The sequence below is a fragment of the Carassius gibelio genome, chromosome A10 (genome assembly GCF_023724105.1).
Source record: "Carassius gibelio isolate Cgi1373 ecotype wild population from Czech Republic chromosome A10, carGib1.2-hapl.c, whole genome shotgun sequence".
Classification (NCBI taxonomy): domain Eukaryota; kingdom Metazoa; phylum Chordata; class Actinopteri; order Cypriniformes; family Cyprinidae; genus Carassius; species Carassius gibelio.
Genome location: NC_068380.1, coordinates 18,319,022 through 18,331,401, shown reverse-complemented (window position 1 = coordinate 18,331,401; position 12,380 = coordinate 18,319,022).

The window sequence follows — 12,380 nt, the reverse complement described above, 5'->3', positions numbered from 1 at the left end:
GTGCGTGAGATGCTCCACCTTAGCAGGATTTCATAATTCCTCCACTTGGTGTTTCCAATTAGCGCTCTGTCGCATAGCAACGGTTCGAGCGGAGCACTGACGAGAAGACAATCCTGCCAGGAGAGGTGGAGCGCTCCCAGAGCGGTTTTTGTTTTTATGTTTTTATGTCAAAGTGGAGAAGCCTCCGGTAAAACCAAGACCGAGGCCAAGTTACACTGGTTTGCTGTGTCCTTTGTCGGATTACAACTTTAAATGCAGGTACTGGTTTGGAGCTTACTTGAATAATGTAACGTTAATGATACATATGAAAAACTACAAAATACACGAACACACATCAGTTCAAATGCTTACTGATATCTTACAAAGGTGCGATTTTATGTTATTTATTGTCTTGACCATGGTGATCATATGTAGACATGTTTGCAAACCGTTTTTATTAAGCAGTTAAGCATGAAAATAAAACTGAAAAAAAGTGCATAGTATGAACAGTGCTCTGTTTGATTTTAATATTCGGAGAAAAAATGTTGTTACTTTAATCATAGGTGGACTGTAAGGAAGTACATTAGTTAAATTTACTCAAATATACAAATATAAAGTACTGTTTTGTTTTTCTCACAGACAGCAGCACTACAAAACTATGGTATTTTACAACATGATGCATTGTTGTAGATTAAACTGCCCAACAGTGTATTAGTAGGCAACTTAAAATTTAATTACATTGAACATATTTAGAAATGAAACAAATTATTTTTCAGAACAATACTGTACATACCTTTACTTTTAATCTCAATACATTAAGTATATTAGAGTAGCCTATGCAAGATAATACTTCTACTTAAAGGATAGTTCAGTGAAAAATGACAATTCTGTGATCCTTTGCTCACCCTTAAGTTGTTCCAGGTTTGGAATTTTCCTTTTTGGGTAACCTATCCTTTCAGCTAAGGTTTTAAACATGACTAGTAGATTTTAGCCAATATGGTATTGGTAGTTATTAAAAGTAGTTTACTTAAGTATCTCAATATTCCTTCTACTAATTACATTGTCATGGAGCTAAACAATTTCTCTTTTCCTTCTTTCCCTAAATAAGACTAGACCCCTGTGCAGGATAGAGCTGAATGTGGCAGTGCTGGACAGGTGTTTAATGGTTTTGGCCCTGACAGAGCTGCTGGATCTTCGGAGAAGTGAACGCCAACAGTGATGGGTTCCACAATCCAGACCCTGGTGTTTCTCTTCTATCTGCTGCCAGTGGTACATCATAAAGATGGTCTCCAGAGTGTTTGACATGTGCCTCATTCAACTGTCAATGCATTGTCCTCCAAGTCTCTGCTTCACCAAGAGATTGACCTCCTGAAGACCTCAGAACACATGGAAGCAGCGCTGGGCTCAGACTGATGTTGTTTTTATGATTTTGAAACTAAACTATGCTGTAATTGGTTGTAAAAAGTACTTTCAATTATAGAGCAATTTGTTTTAATGTGTAAAAAAAATATTTACAGGATGAAAAAATAAAAGAATGTTTTGAAAAAAATGTATAAGCTGCATTAAACAAATTAACAACGTACATAAGTACTTCTTTTATTTACACATGAATATGCAAAAAAATAATAATATACAAAAATGTACTTATTTACAAACAAATTACACACAAAAAATGAATAATGTACGCAACTTGCGCCACAAAAATAAACTACTGAAATTAGGTTGTTTCATTGACAATATGATATTTTAAAAAGATGCTGAAAAACTGTAATGTACCCATTTTTTCCCCACTGTTTTCTCTTGACTAATGAAGAATATATTTGTTAAGCATTCTCTCAAGAAGAGAAAGCTTGTGCTCCTCCCTCTCTCTCTCTCTATCGAGTTTGATGTCCTCCCTGAGCAGCTCCACTCGCTCCCTCACCTGTCCCGGGACACTTAGCAAATAAACCATGCCTGTTAACAATGAATGAATGAATTTCAGCAAAAATTGTATTAAATCTTTCCCCAGCATGCTCACTTTCTCCAGAATAGTACTGAAATGAGAAAATGGAAACACTTGAAAAAAAAAAAAAAAAAAACAAAGAGATAAATATGACACAGCAGGACATGCATACAAAATACTGAAATGCTAAAGTTTGGTTTCAATATTTATAGACATCTCTTGCATGACAGCACTTCAAAAACCCAACAAAGAGAAAGACAATTGCCTTATACTATATATAATCTTGACTTGACTGTCTTATTGTTTGTGGGCTTTATGTAAAAAAAAAACACTGGATTTTAACAATTTGGCTAGATATTTGGGTAAATGAAAACACAATACTTACATTTCAATGTGAAGTCCCCCACAGAACTCTCACCTGCCTTGTTAGGTCGTGACGCTGTGACGCAATAGCAGTCCACATCCGCACTTCGGAGTCCACGCACTTCACTTTGGGACACCCTTCACCGCGTTGCTGTGAGGCATTCACACTTCAAATGTGCACTTCGGAGACCACGCACTTAAATTTGGGACACAGCTATGGAGATTATAAGATTATAAAGATAAACAGCCAGAGCAGAACCTATGACAGGAATGCCAAACAGTTATGCCCACTGGAACAAGAGGACACGGTACGTGTCAGATGTGATGGAAAATGGGGACCGGTTGCAAAGGTCACCAAGATCCTACGAGGTACTTACAGAGTATGGTAACACACTGCGAAGAAATCGCCGTCACCTGCTGAAAGTACCAAGCACCTGTATTGAAAGTACAGACATAGTTATCTCTGATGGACTAACGGAGCAAACCCAAGTAGAAAAACACTCACCTAGCTCTACAACCATCACTGAAAACATCACAGAAAACTCACCCTCCACTGAGATAGGTGGGGGAAGACCACGTCATCACGCAAAGAAACCTAAACGGCTAATAGAAGAGTGTTAAGTTAGTTAAAAAAAAAGGGGAGATGTACTGATACTGACTATAGTAACAGTTAACCAACAGAGGGCGTCATTTAGCTGTGTTGCTTTATGTTGCTTGTAAACGGAGGTTGAGCAATAAAGCACTCTTGAGAAGGGCAGTCTGTGTAATGTGTGCAGTCAATACAGTAGCCAGTACAAACATCACAGGGAATTTATCATTTAGGGGGAGGGGTGAAATGCTATTTCATGCATACTGAGTTTTTTACACTGTTAAAGAGTTGGATTCCCATGCTAAACATGGACAAAGTTTCAAAAATTAAGTTGTACGTTTGAAGGAGTATTTTTGGAACAAAAATACTCCTTCCGGTTTGTCACAAGTTTCGGAAAGTTTTTTTCGAGTATGGGTCTGTGTGACGTTAGATGGAGCGGAATTTCCTTATATGGGTCCTAAGGGCACTTCTGCCAGAAGAGCGCGCGCTCCCGTATAGCAGAGCACTGAGAGCACAGACATTCACTGATCAGAGTGAGAGTGAAATGTCACAAAAGAAGTGTGTTTTCGGTTGCCAGGGCAAGACAACCCTGCACAGATTACCCCAAAAAAAATAAAAACAGCATTAAGGGACCAGTGGATGGAGTATATTTTTACAGAGCATCAACGGAGCTGTGCAAGTGTTTTTGTTTGTTCCCTGCATTTCGAAGATGCTTGTTTTACAAACAAGGCCCAGTTTGACGCCGCAGATTTGCATATCGTTTATTTCTTAAGGATAATGCAGTCCCAACGAAAAAGGGTCACGATCGTGTGTTGGAACCACAGGCGGTGAGTAAAACTGCTTCAAATATCTCTGTGTTGTTCACTTAGCTATCGGCACGTAAGCACATCAAGTAAACAACATGCGATGTTGTCTTCAAACTACACTTCCCATAACACACAATGTACTTGCTACATCATTAGAAGAATGGCATCTACGCTAATATTAGTCTGTTCTGAGGTCACTGTAGCTACCAGATCCAGTCTGTATCCAGATCAGAGGGTCACTGCAGTCACCTGGATCCAGTACGTATCCAGACCACATGGTGGATCAGCACCTAGAAAGGACCTCTACAGCCCTGAAAGACAGCGGAGACCAGGATAGCTAGAGCCCCAGATACAGATCCCCTGTAAAGACCTTGTCTCAGAGGACCACCTCAGAGGACAAGACAAAACAGATGATTCTTCTGCACAATCTGACTTTGCTGCAGCCTGGAATTGAACTACTGGTTTCGTCTGGTCAGAGGAGAATTGACCCCCCAACTGAGCCTGGTTTCTCCCAAGGTTTTTTTCTCCATTCTGTCACAGATGGAGTTTCGGTTCCTTGCCGCTGTCGCCTCTGGCTTGCTTAGTTGGGGTCACTTCATCTACAGCGATATCATTGACTTGATTGCAAATAAATGCACAGACACTATTTAAACTGAACAGAGATGACATAACTGAATTCAATGATGAACTGCCTTTAACTATCATTTTGCATTATTGAGACACTGTTTTCCAAATGAATGTAAAGTGAAAGTGAAGTGACATTCAGCCAAGTATGGTGACCCATACTCAGAATTTGTGCTCTGCATTTAACCCATCCGAAATGCACACACACAGAGCAGTGAACACACACACACACACTGTGAGCACACACTCGGAGCAGTGGGCAGCCATACTCAGAATTTGTGCTCTGCATTTAACCCATCCGAAATGCACACACACAGAGCAGTGAACACACACACACACACTGTGAGCACACACTCGGAGCAGTGGGCAGCCATTTATGCTGCGGCGCCCGGGGAGCAGTTGGGGGTTCGATGCCTTGCTCAAGGGCACCTAAGTCGAGATATTGAAGGTGGAGAGAGAGCTGTTCATGCACTACCCCCACCCACAATTCCGTCCAGCCCGAGACTAGAACCCACAACCCTTCGATTGGGAGTCCAACCCTCTAACCATTAGGCCACAACTTCCCCACTGTTGTTCAGTGCTTTGACGCAATGTATTTTGTTTAAAGCACTATATAAATAAAGGTGATTGATTGAGACTTGAGGCAGCTAGCAGACAATCAGTTTAGCCAGTTTGTCTGCTTCCTAGCCTGGGCCCGAGTTAGTCAAGAATAAGTGCTAAAGACTATTTGTCATATTTCTAGAGAGAAGAGCGGCACCACCCCAGCAGGGATGAAGACCACCTCTTTTCAACAAGTCAGGTCCGCCCCAAAAGCTCATCCAATTGTGTATGAAACCTATGTTATTCTGCAGGCACCACTTAGACATCCAGCCATTGAGTCATGACAATCTGCTATGCATCTCGCCACCGCAGTAAGCAGGGAGGGGACCAAAGCATATTACAGTGTCTGACATCATGCTTGCAAGTTCACACACCTCTTTAATGTTATTTTAGTACAAGACACCAACTCTTCAAATCAAGAATAGCATAGAAAACACTGAATTGAAGAGATCTCCATTAAGTGTTAAGACCCATGACCATTTCCTTGACCACATCTCGGGCCTTGACCACATCTCGGGCCTTGACCACATCCACAACCAGTTCCCAGACCACTTTCTTGGCACCGGCCGCTTCCGTGACCTTCACCATGACCTTCTCCCTGGCCGTGACCTTCACCCTGGCCACGACAACTTGCCGGACCTCTTCCCTGACCACGTTGTTCACTGCATGCAAAGCCACAGGTGACTGGGCAACATTTCTGTGTGGCAGGACACTGGCCATCATGGATACACCTTTCAGCACACAGTGGGATATTCTCTGGTAGGGGACATTGACCCACTGCGTGGACACAGATAGTCAGCTTTAGTCAGTGCATGGATCGTGTGCCACTTCAATATTCAGCACAAAACATTCAGAGCATGAACAAGTTACACATACAGAGAGAATAATATTCCAAGTATTATTCCTCTATATTTTTGTAAAGCTTAAAGGTGCCATATGCAAAAATTGAGGTAAAATTATCCATAACATGACCTACACGCATCAAAAGAATGAGAAGAAATAAGGGCGATGATGTCATTAAAAAAATGTCAAGTTATAGTGCTGCAGAGATATCAACCTTAATTAGCATTAGCATTACTAGCCCCGGCCCGACAGGTGTCGTAATACCAGTTTCGGCCATGGGAGGCGGTATGCGGGCAACATAACCACCAGCCAACCTGCAATACACGAATAACTCGCACGGCTTGTGGCCGTGTACTTGAACCTGATGTCAATCGTGTGGAAAGTACAGCACACAGTTCAGGGAAGAGAGCGTCACCCGCTACAGGTAAACAACTGCGCACGGAAACACAAATCAAATCCGATAAGAAAAGGACCAGAGTAAACATCAGAACTGCTTTCAATCGCTGGAGAAAACTGATGGACCTGAAAGAAATGAGGTTCCACTCCAAACTTGCAACATTTATTTTCGATTGGTAAGTTAGATGCTGTTAGTATTTCGATAGAAGTTTGTTTTATATGTTTGTGTATTTGTTTTCGGGAAGTTATAACATAGAAATGTATCGAAGGCTGTTCGATAAACGTGCTAATGTTAACGATGGCTAACCGTAGCTGCGTTTGATAATTAGCTAGCTATAACTTAACGTTACCCATTTTATTATATCATAACTAACCTGCTCTGTCTAGTCTGTTGGTCTCCGTGTCCTGTTTGCTTCGTGGTTTTTTTGTGCGTGAAAAAATGTATGTGTGGCGTGAAAGCGTGTGAAAAGAGTCAATTGCGTGTGTCTCACGGTGAATGCTTGAGAGTTGGCACATTAGCTCCCAAGCAGAATAAAGGACAGGTTGATTATTGCTGTTTAGCATTTGTATTAATCTATGATGTGTCCCTGTTTGCGTACAGGGACATAAAAAATAAATTAAAACTGATACGTGGACCAAGGTGTCTGAGATTGTTGATTTTAAGTAAAGGATCCTAATATTTCATCCACAACAATATTTAATGAGGTTAACTTATAACTCCTTGTGGTTAGTCTGCACGAGATCAACAAGCTTGTTTGCTTTGTGGCCGCTTTAAATACAAAATAAGCATTCGATCTACGTTAGAGCATCTGAGCGCTCACAAATCTTTCTGCAGCGTCATGAGCAGAGCGATTTTTGACACTCTAGACGCCGGCGGTGTGAACGCACAGTTAGGCTTCGGCTATGGCTGTAGTGTTGTTGTGAAAGTAGGGGCGGAGCATAGAGACTATGCCGTTTCTCGTTTGTTACTCTAGAGTAGACCAATTCACTTTATTGAGGCATATTGCCCCCATCTGATATGGAATGTGGAGTATGACTTGATTTTTTTTTTTTTTTTGCCAAACATTACAGATGGCACCTTTAAAACTACCCAAATTAATTTCAAAAGACCTTCCTGAATTTTTTTTTTTTTTTTTGGCAGTATAACAAAGTCAGCAGATCTTCTCACCTGCAGTTCATTTTTGAATAGCATGAGTTATGCTCAAGTATCCAAACAGACGCAACAAAACAGCAATCAATGAGAAATACACTCGAGCTGTCATCCTCCCTACCAGCAATCTCACAATGATCTCTGCTGGAGAATGCAGGGAATTGGTGCGTCAGAAGCAGTGGACAACAAAGTGCAAAAACAAATACGTGTTGCTGCAATATAAGCCTCTTTAAAATGGGGTTTTAAAGATCCACGTAGATCAGGTGAAGTTCAACAATGATCAAACTCACCTGCCTGTAGTTTTCTTGTAATCTGGAATGCCTTAATTAGCTTGTTCAGGTGTGTTTGATTGGGGTTGGATGAGCTGAATGCTGCGTTCGGGGCACCGCATTATAATTAAGGTAGCCTAATTATGAGAGGATTGTGCGTTTCTATGGCGACACTATCAACTGCAAAATTAATCTGCAGTGGTCAGGTTCTACAGCGATTATGTTGTGGTAGGCTGCGTGCCTCTTCTTCTTCTATTTTTTTAAATTATCCAGAACAAAATATACAACAGTAATGCACAGGAGTGTGTAAACCAATTATTAATGTAAATTTGTAATGTCATTTTAATGTAATCAATAATTGTATATTCGTGGAAAATATTACAAGTATTGTTTGCTTTTTTTTATTAACAATGTTCTCCAAAGTAGTACAGTAGTCCTTAAGTCTCCTGAAGAAAATGCATGAAATTTGGTTTGGACCCTGACCTTCTTCTTATGTATGTGAAATTTTCCCAAAGTTATAAAAAGATGTACAAGAAAAAGTAAAGTTATTATTATGTAGCGTATCAGTCCCGAACCAGACAACCAGACAAATTAGAGATTCGATCGGGGGCATGGCTGAAACATGAGGAGACGATTTCCACAGAATGGCTCAAGACAACAGGATGTTGTAAATAATTTTTTAGCACCACAAGTCAGAAGCAAGTCCACTAACCAACCAACTCTTTCACAGAACAGCTTTCAACATTAACACCATTAGAACAATAATTGACAATTTCAATTTGGAAAAGAGATTGTCAAATTTGGGGCAAGTAATCAAGATTGGTGGTCAAAGAGATGCTCAGCATGACCATCACATGTAAACCCATGACAGTAATCATGATCACAAGATTTTCAGATTGACTTCCCCCACCTAGTAGAAAAGAACCAGACTGAAATTCCTTCCAGGGGACCTTTTAACCTCTGGTCTCCACAGAATGTCCTTATGTCAGAGAATGGCACAGAAACTGTTTTTTTTACAGATGTAGATGCACCAAAATGAACTCAAAATAGACCTGTAAAGGAATATCAGCCGATTACTTAACTCCATATTATATATGTAACCCACACATTGGAATATCATGTTTCTAATCGCTTATTGTGTATGGCTTTTTAATAACTATTGAATAGCTTAAGGATTCATGTTCAGTATGTGTGTTTGAATATTCTTGCTTGAAATGTTTCTGACCATCAGTTATTTGTCAAATGTATCATATTCTTGTTATAGGAATCATGTCCAAAATTATACCCTGCAAGAGCGTGAAAATGCAGACCACGTGATTGATAAGATGACATATCTATGGGTGGTGGAGAAACATCGCAACACCCAGAGCAAAGACAATATCTAATTGTTCAAGACAACATTTGAGGTGTGGTCGAAAGACCAGTTTAAATACTCAGGACATCATCAAATTTAGCTTTTAGCTTTTGCTTTAAGTCATCAATTTTAGCGTTCTTTGAGCACTGTTCCAGAGTGCTTCAGCCTGCACGCCTGCTGCTACTTAGCCACAATGAGAAGAAACACCAGTCTGGTCAAATTTTACTTCTATTATTTTACTATAGTTTCTTTTCTTTTCTGTTTGAGAGTTTCTTGTTCTGAGTTAAGGTTTGTAATGCAGTGTCTCTGAGTCTGACCTCAAGTGCCCATCTGAAACTTCAACCAGCCCACAACTGCATATCGTCAGCCAATGCCCAACCACTGGCTTCCCAAGAAGTCACTTCAACGGCTACTGAACTTCCAGCCAATCAGTAACCTCGGGAAACCCCCTTTTCAATAACAACAAATGGAACCCCTTTACACAGTCAACACAAGTAATGTACCTCCAGACTGAGCTAAACTGGTGTATCTAATATAATTTCAACCTCATTGAGGAACTCAACGCGAGGGTTAATTAAGTGATTGATGGATGTTCATGTCTATGCAATATCACACATTGCAGTAAACTTGGGATTTCACATTTTCATTCTCTTGAACTCATTTTCTAAATTTCTATCGCCCTGCAACTTGTGTGAATGTATGAGCACGTGTGCTTATGTGTTAGATTAGTTTATATGTCTTAGATTTATCTAATAAATACAAAATTATTTAACTTGAATGTAATATTTGTTTCCTTCTAATTACATTTTACATATCCACCCCTCAAAAAATGAAAATCCTTGTGAAATCACAATTACAAAATAGACTGATAATGTAGACTCCTTCTCCACTTAGCAAACAAATCACAGGAATAATCAATGTCCAGATTAAATCTCTTGAACACAGTTTTAGCTGCATATACCATGAAATATTTTAAATATAGCCTCTTTTACGTTATTAATTTAAACAGTATATTTCACAAACACGGCAAGCTTTATTCCAATTCTAAATACACTGGTCAGCAATAAACTTTTGACCTGGATCGCCTGTTATAATATTCCTATATTTATTAGTACAGCTTGGTTTAAGAATATCAACGTCTTCTAGTGTGTGTACTCCAAATGTCCTAACAAAGTTTAATAGGCCTAGAACCAATCCATTTTGACCTTGTGGGGAGTAACGAATCAAGCTCAAAAGACCAATCTATATAAATAATTACACATAATTATGCTTAAATACAATTATTTATATGAGCTTTCAGTTGTAACATAAATACAAACAAATAAACAAATGTACATGCAATCACACATACAAGAGAAAGTGAAAATGGGATTTGATGGATGATACCATAAGGAAAACCAGAGAATGAAGCCATGAAAAGAGTAATTTAACCACATGAGTAAATTCATCATTGCTGTTTATAACGGGCTCCATAGCTTATACTAAACCTCTGTTTCGTTTAGATAAATGTATGATACTTGCATTTCCTTGGCCTGGAATGAGGGTCTGGATGCAAAGTCTTAATGGTTTGGAGGTTTGGTGGTGTAGGAGTCGCGATCACGTTCTTCCGGTTTTGAAGAGTGATGAATTCCAAAGGGGTTCTGACTTGATGGTGATTGGGAGTTTCTTCCCAATGGAATGTGACAAGAGCTAAAAGAGACATCAGCTGAGATTTTAAGGTTTAAGGGGGAAACTGCGTGTGGGCCTTTTTAAAGTCTAAGATGGTTCACGCCTCTCAGGATGGGCTTGTCCAATGAGAAAAGCTGAAATTCCAAGCAGGACTTTGGAAATACTGGGGAGTTATACAACCCTTCATGTGAAAGCCTGGTAATTTGTATATGTAACTGGATCAGAAGTTGATATACAAGCTAGTAAGGATTTTTAGAACACTAATATGTTGCATAGGTATCAACATATAATATACACTCTTGTTCATCAGAAGATGAATTCATAGATACTAAACATGGTAAGATAACATACACGAGTGGTTCATATCATAGGCATGGATAAAACAGGATACAAGACAAAAATACAATATACAAAAACATTAACAACATACACAATGACCTGAAGTATATGTGTGTTCATACAAAGAAAGTTTTTCTATAAATTAATTAGAGAAGAGCCCATTTTTGTAGCAGCATGTTTCAGAGAGAACTCCGCAGGAGGAAGATCCTCTCCACATACTTTCAGGTCGCAAAAGTCTTGCTGAAGTGTCATGGTTGCCATGGTAACCGGGGTCTGGAGTCATTCGCAGGGCTAATGGGCTAATACTTTGCTAAAAGTCCAGGTCTCAGAGAAAGGAACTTAAAGGGATACTCCATCCCAAAGTGAAAATTGTCATTTAATCACTTGCCCCCATTTCATTCACACACCCGTAAAAGCTTTGTTCGAACACAATTTAAGATATTCTGGATGAAAACTGGTTGGCTTGAAAATATCCCATAGAATGCCAAGGAACGCTGTCAAGGTCCGGAAAAGTATCTTCAGAATAGTCCATCTGCCATCGGTGGTTCAACCACAATGTTATAAAGCAATAAGAATGCTTTATACACAAAGAAAACTACTCTAATCAACAATTTGTCATCTACCCTGACCGTAGTGCCATTTTGTAGAATATAAGCTGAACGCAGGCAGCATACGTTCTATATCATGCTTTCTACACGTTTACGCTTTGAAAGGAAACAGTGCATCCATGTAGTGCATCTTAAATTGTGTTCCAAAGATGAACTAAGGGATCAATGACCATTTCAGTTAAGGTGAAGTACCCCTTTAAAGCACTGATGCCAGAAAGCCGCTATGTGAGAAAACAGCCAAAGGATACAAGACACCAACTCTTCAAATCAAGCAACTTTTTATTTGAGATGGGGACAAAATCTTTCTAAACTGTTTGAGCAAACAGGGAAGGCATGGCATATAAATAAAAGCACTGAATTTAAAAGATCTCCAGTAAGTGTTCAGACCCGTGACCCTTTCCTTGACCACATCTCGGACCTTAACCACATTCACAACCAGTTCCCTGACCACTTGCCTGGCCGCGACCACTTCAATGACCTTCACCCTGGCTATGACCGTTTCCCTGGCTGCATCCATGACCTTCTCCCTGGTCGCTTCCATGACATTCACCCTGGCCATGACCTTGACCCTGGCTCCTTCCATAACCTTTTCCCTGGCCACGACCGCTTCCATGACCTTCAACCTGGCCACGACTGCTTCCCTGACCTTCACCCTGGCCACTTCCATGACTTTCTCCCTGTCCACGATTGCTTCCCCAGCCACTTACGAGACTTTCACCCTGGTTTTCCCTGGCTGTCTCCATAAACTTCACCCTGGCCACGACCACTTCCCTGGCTGCTTCCATGACCTTCGCCCTGGCCATGACCACTTCCCTGGCTGCTTCCACGACCTTTGCCCTGGCCACGACCA